Source organism: Eurosta solidaginis, chromosome 2 (genome assembly GCF_040869045.1).
Source record: "Eurosta solidaginis isolate ZX-2024a chromosome 2, ASM4086904v1, whole genome shotgun sequence".
NCBI lineage: Eukaryota > Metazoa > Arthropoda > Insecta > Diptera > Tephritidae > Eurosta > Eurosta solidaginis.
The window spans coordinates 151264436-151271838 of NC_090320.1; the positions used below are offsets into that span (position 1 = coordinate 151264436).

The window sequence follows — 7403 nt, forward strand, 5'->3', positions numbered from 1 at the left end:
ATCCCCAATACTCGGACGTCATGGTTATAATGTATGCTAATACAACTAATACATTTCAAATATTACTGATGATTATTTTTGTATTATTTTCTTTAGCAACCACCTTCACCTGGTACTGGTATATATCAACAGCCGCAACAGTAGGCCAACGCCGTTTAGATGCTGATCAGATGCCTAATCCGATAAGCGTTATCGTTGAAAATCAAAATAGCGCTGGTGGTGCTTTTATTACTAACGAACAGGGTTTATTACCACCATTGGTGACCACAAAATATGTTGTACAAGATCAGGGTAACTCCCCGCCACGTTACGTTAGGTATTGGTATTCGAAATTAATTTTTTGTTTGGCAATTACATTGATCTTTCTCTTTTGCAGGCCTTTTTTTATTGCATACCTGCAACAGCTGATTTATTAAAAACAACAGCTTTTTCCTTTACACTTAACATATCACCAATGGCACGCACGGTTGAGGGGAAATATGAGCCACCCATTGTACATTTTGGTGAAATGGGTCCAATTAGATGCAATCGTTTGCAAGGCTAAAATGCAATTTGTAGATGCTGGTCGTCGTGTCCAATGTCTAATGTGTAAAGTAACAATAGATGGTAAAAAAAATCTTTCACTTTTACTTGTGTTCATTTTTTTTTTTGGGTTTGGTTGAATTGAACGGACGCAGTCCATAACGCCAGGTTGTATGTCGGATGGTTCTTTTTTCAGATTGTTGTATATGTAATTTTAGCTCCACTAATACACAATGGTAGTACCAAGGTGTAGCAGCTTGCAATTTAGTATTAATTATTGTAATTGTTCGTATTTTCAATTAGGGTTGGCTTTTACTTGGCACCACGCCATGTTATATTCAATTTGTCTTATTTATTTCAATTTGACTTTTATCCAATTGGGGTAATTATTTTTCGGTTTGTAAAAGTATTTTCGTCGTCTCAGGTATATATTTTAAAGAATTTATATTCATTCTGGTTATGTGTACAAGACTGTACATCAATATATAATAAATTTTCAATCCCGTTATTTTTTCTTTTTGTCCTTGGTGGAGTTATATGTATATTATCGCAATTTTATCGCAGTTTATATATAAGGTAAACTCTACCCCGTTATGTGTTCCGGTTATCATATATGTATGAATTTATGTAAAACGAAAGTTTTACTTATATTTTTACATTTAACATAATTTTTAAATTAAATATTTTTTAATTTATTTGTTTTTAATTGTTCCGGACATTTGCCCGTGTGCCGTTTATGTGTTGAATGTATTTATTAACATTTTAATGTTAAAATTGATTTTGCCCGATAGCAATTATATGTATTTTTTGCACAAAATGTATATTTTTATTTTAATGTTTTTTCAGATTTTTGCCCGATAGCAATATAATCTTTTTGCACAATTTGCATTTTTTTTTACGACGAACTCGTAACACGCAGAATTATTTAGTATTTTTAAATGTTTTTAATTAGATTTTTGCCATTTCGATTCCCACACTATCCGCCATTTGATTCTCAACCGCATGAATAGAGTCCCCTTATAACACGCGGTTGAATTGTGGGGAAACCCGAACTTGACGCGGCGACGTCACAAAACGAAGTGACTTGTGTTCATAGATACATATTATTTCTCAGCAGTGCCAACTGGATATTTCCAACATTTGGGCCACACCGGACAGCGTGTTGATAAATATGAACGTCCTGAACTCGTATTGGGTACATGAGTTTTTTTGTAAAAAATATTTGGGTACCGATAGCTCTCAAGGTAGAACCTCAACTCATATCCAACATTAATGCCTCGCATTCAATTGTGGACGTTGTACGCACTACATTGGGTTCACACAGTATGGAAAAACATATTGTTGATTCCAATGGTAGGACCACAATTTCAGATGATGGGGAAACCATTGTGAAACTATTGGATATTGTACATCCAGCCGTAAACTCTAGTCGACATCGCCAAATCTCAAAATGCTGAGGTAAGTTATTTGTTATATTAGAATGTGTAGAATAAAAATGTTTCTCTTATCAGGTCGGCGATGGCACCACTTCAGTAGTACTTTAAGCATGTGAAATCTTAAAACAAATTAAGCCATATGTTGAGGAAGGCGTGCATGCACGTATCATCTTTAAAGCTATATGCAAAGCATTACAATTATGCATGACCAAAATATGACATGGCTGAACATGTCGAAGCGCCAATCAAAGGAACAACAACGTGCTTTATTAGAAAAATGCGTTGCCACAGCAATGTCCTCCAAACTTATTCATCAACAAAAAGATTTCTTTTCTAAAATTGTTGTGGACGCTGTACTTTTCTTTGGTGGATCCAACGTTATACAAAAAATATAAAATCGCAATTTTAAATATAGAATTGGAAGTCAAGGCTGAGCGTGACAATGCTGAAGTACGTACTGATAATGTTCAAGAGTATCAGAAAATTGTTGATGCTGAATGGCGTATTCTGTACAATAAACTAGCCAAGTACGACGCCAATGTTGTGTTATCTAAACTACCAATTGGTGATGTTGGTACACAGTATTTTGCAGATCGTAAAATGTTCTGTTAGTGTACCAGAATAAGATTTGAAACGTACAATGAAAGCTTGTAGTGGTGCTGTTATGACTACAGCTAATGATATGAATTCAAGTGTTTTGGGTCAATGTGATTACTTTGAAGACCGTCAAGTTGGTGGTGAACATTTCAACATTTTCCAAGGTTTGATAGTGGGTTTGACATTAATTTTATTTTTATAGTTTATATTTATTTAAAGGTTGCGTTAATGCTAGAACATATACATTGCGTTTACGTGGCAGTGCCGAACAATTTTTGGAAGAAACTGAGCTTCGTTACATGGTGGTACAATGATTGTGCCACGTACAATTAACCTTCCGTCAGGCGCAATATGTTGGCTGTCGACTTCGGGCGCAAAGAGCTTAACTGGCACACTTTTAAAAACATATAATACAAGTATAATTATATGGATTAACACATTTGGGACTTACGGGCATGGCATTAAGGGATGTGATTGAAAAACATATGTAAATATTTTCATTAAAATCCATTTATTTGACAAAAATGTATCAGTTGCAACGAAAATCGTAAATTAGGGTTAAAAAATTTAAAGGTAAAACATACAACGTAAAATAGTTTACAAAAGATGAAAAAGTCCGACAAAAATTCAATCTTGTGGAAATATAAGGAATACGAAAATTATAAAAGTATGAGTACACTAAACATATAAAAGTTAAACAGTCCTTTTATTGCGCTTATTTGAGGCCTCTTCTGAGAGAGTATTTTCGTCCTCTGGAGCATAACAATGTTCACACACCATATATGTATGGGATAAACATAGTGGTGATTTATATTTCCTGCATTCGTGATTTCTCAGTCTTCTCAAACCGGTTTGGCTAGTGCAAGTTGAGCATCGTCTTCGTTTAGGGGGCGGGGAAGAGCTTCGTTCATTTGAAAGTGAAGGTCGATATTTTTAAGCCTTATTTGAAGGTTGTACGGCATCCGCTGGTTTTCAGACTCCTTCGCTGTAGCTCCGCGAATGTCAGTTCAAGAGCCTTTTTCAAGAAAAGTTTTCTGCGCAGTGGTTCTAGGTTATTGCTGAGGTATATCACTTGAGAATTAATACCAGCGACATTAAGCATTGTTAAAAATATTACCAGTGGCCAACGCTTGATATTTCTAGACACATTGAATGTAGCACACATTTTATCTACAGTATCAACGCCACCTTTAGTTGAACTATAAAACGAAATGATTTCAGGTTTCTTTTCTTTGGAGTCAGGATCAATGTTGTTGTTGTTATGCAGAGTTGAAACAAGAATAACATTTCTTTTAGAACGTGGAACATAGGAGACCACACTTTTCCGTCATTGAACCCAAGAAAACTTGAGAATTGTGGTCTTCCTTTAGTAGCAATAAATTCCGGTGGCAATTGCCTTTTATTTTTTCTTACGGTTCCAACATATGATAGTTTCTTTTCCTTCAACTCGTCAACTAGATCCATATCGGTAACCCAGTTATCGGCTGTAATATTACGACCAGTTCGGAAAAGAGGTTCAGACATTCTTAGAACTACGTCTATCGGCCTCTTGCTAATAGAGAAGGGTCCCTCTGGTTGGCTTCCGGCATAGATTTCTATGTTGTATACATAATTCATTTTTGAGTCAACGAGAGCAAAACATTTGATGCCATATTTATTTGTTTTAGATGGTATGTACTGCCTGAAGGGACAGTTTCCACGAAAACCAGGGAGCATTTCATCTATAGTCACATTTCCCCAAGAATATAACTGTATGGACATTTTTTTTATAAATTTCTCGAAAATGTTTCGAACTGGAGCTAGCCGATCTAGTCTTTTTCTTTCCTCTCTTGTACTTCGGTCGTCGAAACGAAGGCAACGCGAGAGTGTCTTAAATCGCTTAATATTCATTACAAGACCGAATCTTTCGATTCCGTCATCGTCTTTTCCCCAGAGTTCCTCGAGGCTTTGACGATTCCCCCTGTATGCTCATGCAAGGTATAATAACCCAATTAAAGCTCGTATTTCTATAATATCAGCGGGTTTAATGTCCCTTTCTCTAGAAAATCTGGTTCTTATGGTCTCAATGTATTGATTCGTGTATGTTACAATCATGTTAAAACTTCTTCGGTAAAAATAGTACTACATATATCAACAGCAGTAGCGGAATTTCTTGCACTCCCTTTGACTCCAAGTAAGTGGGTAATAATGTTATGAGGCCCCCTGCGAACACTTCGCAGAGGAGGGTTTCGATTCCACTTACTGATCTTATCTTTTCCTAGAAATAAAAATGTGTCTGCAGAATATTGCTTATATTCGTCGGTCTCCTGCTCTGTCTCGGAATTTTCATGATGTTCTTCTACCTCGTCCTCGGAAGCGACATCACTCTCCGCACCAAAATCATCACATATGGTGGGATCGTCATCATCAGCCACCAGCAAACTTATCACTTCTTCCACGTCTTTCGATATGTTTAAATTGAAGTATCTACGGGACATATTTGTGTAGATTCTAAAACGAATAAAATCATAAAAACAATTGTAACGTGTTCGGGCGCAATGTGCCGTTCAGGCCACATCAATAAATGAGGTTATTTCCAAGTAATTATAAAATATTATTAATTTGTTCAGGGATAACAGAAGGCAGTAGTTAATTTCAATTCAGTCATTTTTGAAATACTCACTTTAAAAATTAAGACGAGTTAGGGCGCAATGAGCCTCTCAGATCAAACTCCGTATAACTTCACGCTGTGACACTCAAACACAAACTGAATTGATTTGCTCTGAAGAGCACATCAAAAGAACCGGCTACTGAGCGCCAGCAAAGTCAATGGTAAAACACGATAAGGTGAGACAAAAAAATGTGTGTGCTGTGCCTCACAGATCGGGTGCGCCTGACGGAGGGTTAAACATGATTCTATTGTTGCTGGCAATCAAAATACAACTTGAAAAACATGTCTAATCTTAAATTGTTAAGTAATATTATGAAAAGATTATGTCCAACTACGGAAGAAAAAACTATAAAATTTGTGTCATTGGATTGATAATTATTGCTTTTGGTTGTTAGTTTTGAGGCATCGTCTTCGAGTTCCTTCTGATGTTGTTGTTGTAGCAGTGCTTCGCCCCATCCAATAGGTCTGACCAATCACAAATTGTCATCAATGTCCTCCCACGGGAGTCCGAGGAAACTTGCTGTTTCAACAGGGGTGGACCATAATGAAAGGGGTGTTAGAGGCGTTGGTTCCACATTACAATTAAAGAGATGGTTGGTGTCATGTGGGGACACATTGCATGCAGGGCATACATTTTGTATGTCGGCGTTCATTCTGGATAGGTATGAGTTAAACCTGTTACACTATCCAGATCGAAGTTGGACTAGAGTGACTCGCGTTTCCCTAGGGAGCGTGCGTTCCTGTTCTGCAATTTTAGGGTATTGTTCTTTGAGTACTGAATTCGCCGGGCAATTCCTGACATAGAGGGTCGACGCCTGTTTATGGAGTTCACCAAGGACCTGCTTATGTTTTTTGGGTTCAAACGGCTGTGTTCTCAGGTACAGTATTTCCTCATATTGCTTACGAGGGTGACTCCTTAAGACCCTGGGCGGTGTTGGCTCATCAATCAGACGTCTGTTGGAATTCCCATGTTCCTGGGTATTCAACAGAAACTGTTTGGTTAGCATTTCATTTCTTTCACTTATTGGGAGTATTCTCGCCTCATTATGTAGATGGGGTTCTGGGGACATAAGGAGACAACCCGTGGCGGTTATGATGGCAGTATTTGGCAGGCCTGTAGCTTCTTCCAGTGGGTATTCCTTAGGCTTGGCGACCATATGGTGTAGGAAACAATAGTGACTCCTTCTGGTGGTGAAGATAGCTATTGATATGTACAATTTAAACAGAAGTAGGGATATGACACCGGTTGGATGTGAGTTTTTTTGAATTTATTGCAAAAAGCGTTGAGGATTTTTAATATCTTACGAGGTACCTTTGTAAATGTTTCTGAGAATGAAGAATGATACCTATTCAAACTCAATTTGCACCAGGACAATGGCGCTGAGACTTTGCTATACTTTAACATACAATACTTTACCCCTTTTTAGCACAACTATCATTTTTGATTTTATTAAATTTTAAAAATGTTTCTTCCTCAACAGTTCAGCATATGTTTTGCCAACGCAGGTTGGCGATATGTATGCGCAGGACCGTGCCTTCGCTACTTTATAATGAATGTCAATTCTCATCACTGGATATTGCGGCGCGCGATTGACCAACAAGACGATGCCACGACACCTTTGAGTATTCTTGATCTGAAAATTAATATGCAACGAATTTGTACAACAAACGAACAACACACACTGAAATAATCTCGGTTAAAAAGTATCTAAGAATCTAATGTTTCTAAGTTTTTTCCTACGTTACTAATCTAAGCTTTTTATGTTCTAATTAAAATAATATTCAACAATCTCGTAAAGTTTGAAAAGAATTTTAAAGCAATTTAATTGCAACGAATTTGTCAATAATTTTTAACCAAAATTTATAAACTAGATGTATAACAAAAAAGTATTTTGAATATAAATATTTGTGATGAACTTAACTGAAATAATTCTAAGTTTTTTCCTACGTTACTATTCTAAGCTTTTTATGCTCTAATTAAAATAATATTCAACAATCTCGTAAAGTTTGCAAAGATTTTTAATTGCAACGAATTTGTCAATAATTTTTACCCAAAATTTATAAAAGAGATGTATAACAAAAAAATATTTTGAATATAAGTAATTGCTGATGAATTTAACTGACAGTACCAGTATCATCAACTAAATGGTCCTTATAAATATTGTAATCACATAATTCAAAACAAAAAATTACTATGA

The 7403-nt window shown here is 36.2% G+C and overlaps 1 pseudogene; it reads left to right on the forward strand.

The window, feature by feature from the left end:
* Window positions 1-1410: 1410 nt before the first annotated feature.
* LOC137240283 (T-complex protein 1 subunit eta-like) lies at window positions 1411-7036 on the forward strand (annotated as a pseudogene).
* The last annotated feature ends 367 nt before the right edge of the window (window positions 7037-7403 follow it).